Source organism: Morone saxatilis, unplaced genomic scaffold, assembly GCF_004916995.1.
Source record: "Morone saxatilis isolate NCDOM2014 unplaced genomic scaffold, NCSU_SB_2.0 Contig23, whole genome shotgun sequence".
Lineage (NCBI taxonomy): Eukaryota > Metazoa > Chordata > Actinopteri > Moronidae > Morone > Morone saxatilis.
In genome coordinates, this window is record NW_023339796.1 from 20,712,665 (window position 1) to 20,715,633 (window position 2,969).

A 2,969-nucleotide genomic window follows, 5' to 3' on the forward strand; every position below is an offset into this window, starting at 1 on the left:
CGTGTTGTGTGTGTGTGTGTGTGTGTGTGTGGTGTGTGTGTGTGTGTGGTGTGTTTGTGTGGTGTTGTTGTGGCTGTTTAGGCGTGTGTTGCGATCTTCCCCCATGTTGCCCTCTGCAGTACTGTAAGCCTGGATCTTCTCTCTCTCTGTGTGTTGTGTGTGCTGCCGTATGTCGCTCGCCTCTCTCTCTGCACTCTGTCCATCCTTCACCCTCACGCACTGCCCTCACTCACTCGCGTCCCTCTACTCACGTCTCTACGGCCCCTCTCCTAGTCCCTGGGGGCCATGTCAAGCCTTCCTTTCATACCTCACCGCCATAATGAGCAATCACATTCTCTCTGTGTAACGGCTCTATCGGTCAACCCTGGCAACATTGTTTCTGTGGATTTCTGGTCACAACACGGCTGAGAGGCGCATCTGGCCACACACACACTTTCATCCCTCTCTCTCTCTCTCCACACACACACACACACCTGACTAGTTTATCATAATTAAGTAGAGCAAATTATTGTATCCTCATGGCCTAAATGTGAATTTGTATGTTAGTGTTTTAAAAATCAACATTTTGTAAACTGAGCAGTACAGTTGGGATGGGATAGCCTGTTCCATTGTGGATCCAGTTCCAGGTTTGTAAAATGCCCAGATTCGCAAAGCTCTGGTGCTAACGAACGTCTTATGAAACCTTTAATCTCTCCTCCCCTCACTTTTTTTTTTTTTTTTTATTAGCAAAGGGCAGTGGGCAAAACGTTCAAGCAGCAGGCTCCTTGTAGTCGTACTGACCATCGCTTTCCCTGTTGAAGTGACAACACTACTGGCAGGGGCAGATTGTAACTGTAGCTAATAGGGCATAATCATTATCAGTTAATCTGTTGACCGTTTCCATGGTCATTAGTTGGTTTGTCCATTAAATGTTGGAAAAAATGTCTGATCAATTTAGAGCAAGAAGCAGTGAAAATTAAGGTGTACAAAAGTAAGTAGACCTCCCTTGTTTTCTCACTGTTACATATGGGCTCAACATTTGCTCATTATATTTTCAGCTTCTTGCTACAGGCCAGCCTCCATTTTCCAACTCAAATTGATCTTCATATGAATGATCCAATATTGATTCATAAAATCCCAAGATCAATCTTTTAATATGCCTTTTCATGTGGATGCGTGAACCTTTAGTCTTGTGTGGGCAGCCTTAGGTCTGTCAAGCAACACGATCTGATCACGTGAGAAACTGGTGAATTCATTGAGATAAAAAGAGAGAAAGGAAAACACCCTGCTCACAAATGGGTGTTTACCTGTACTTTTTTGACGCATGAGGCTGGGATGAAGCCGGTTTCCCCCGATCTACAGTGGGACCCCCAACCACCAGTATTTGTTGCTCCTCTCGTAAGGCATGCAGAGACCAGTACATAATTTATCAACACTTTAACACGACAAAAAAGCAAGATAACCGGTGTTGGGTATCTGCCTCTCAGCAAGAATCTGGCGATGCGTATCTCAATACAAGGGTTATGGTTCAATATATTTAGATATATTATATAAGCAAGGCAGTATATTGCAATTTTTTAAAATCTAATATTAAAAACACTATCATTGTATAAAGAACAAACCACCATATGCATAAAAAAGGCATCCTTTGGGGTTTCTTGGTAGCTCACCTGGTCGAGCAAAGGCCTCGAGTCTTATCACAGCGGTTCAGGTTTGATTCTGACCTGTGGCTCCTTGCTGCTCGTCATGCCCCCTCTCGCTCTTCCCTCTCCTTTATATCTCAAATCGTCAAATAATGGCATGAAAAGCCAGAAAAGTTTACTTTTTTATGGAACCAGAACAGGGGCATCTACAGCTCTCACTAGGGGTCGGGGGTTTAAATAAAAAAATTAGCAAAAGTTTTTTAGAATCGTTACAAAATATCGCAATGCAGTATTTTGTATCGGGCGTCAACGAGTGGAAACACCTGCTCTGTTTGAGGTGATTTTAAAGAGGCTATGAAGGAATGGACACACTGCTGTCTATTTACAGTGCAACTGTGCTCATCTGCTGTTGCCAGTAAATGCCGCAGGGTTTCCTGTGCAATTCACAGCATTAGTTGTCTGAAAATGTATCATATCCAAGCAAAATTATAACTGAAATATCCCTAACAGAATCGATATTGAATGAGATCAATTTGTGCTATCAGTGATGATATCCAGCAGCAGCTACAGGTTGAGTCACTTGCAAAGCTATAACTAAGTAGATTTAAGAAATGGCTTGAAAGGATTCAGATGTGATAAGCAGATTCCATGCTGGATTTGGATGCCATTAAAAGATATCAAGCCCCAACCCTCGAGTAGGGCTGACTATATACGATACTATCACGATGAACGCTGATATTTCCAATATCAGAATAATCATGAATATTCTAATATGTCTTGACTTGATAAAGCTGTCTAGCTCTCCAGCATGCAGTCCTGTATAGATTTCCTAAGTTATTCTGAACAATGGGACAAGGTATAGCCTACATCTTTCCAGTCATTACAAAATCCTAATCCTGTCACCATGAAGGGATCGTCTCCGTTGTATTCCCCACAAAAGTTAAATCGGATGTGTGAAAATAGTACAGATTGCAAAATGCAGAACAGGGAGATGAGGTGTCTGTAATGCAATAAATGTTTCTTGACAAAATGTAAAGTGATTCCAGTATGTTTTAGTGCCATTTTAAAAGGCTAGGCTCGAGTGTATGTTGGCATTTTTCAGCCTTCTGTAAACTGATGGCAGTAAAGTAACTGAGTACTGAGAGAGGCTGTGTGAGACAGAAGAGGGCTGCTGAGTGTCATCTTGCCTTCCTCTATGGTGTGTAAGCACACACACTCTCAGATAGAGCCAGCTCCTCTTTCTTTCCATGCCAGAGATTAGAGGAAGCCCAGGGGTCTTTCAACCCCTCCCCCTCCTCTCTCTGGGGCCTCTCTCTTTCTGTCCCTCTCTGTCTGCCTGTCTCTCTC

At 42.8% G+C, this 2,969-nt stretch overlaps 1 protein-coding gene across 1 annotated transcript in view; it reads right to left on the bottom strand.

Moving 5' to 3' along the window:
* The window catches only part of chd7 (chromodomain helicase DNA binding protein 7), a gene marked incomplete at its 3' end in the record, with an annotated part of 52,051 nt that overhangs the window by 25,736 nt on the left and 23,346 nt on the right, over window positions 1-2,969 (bottom strand).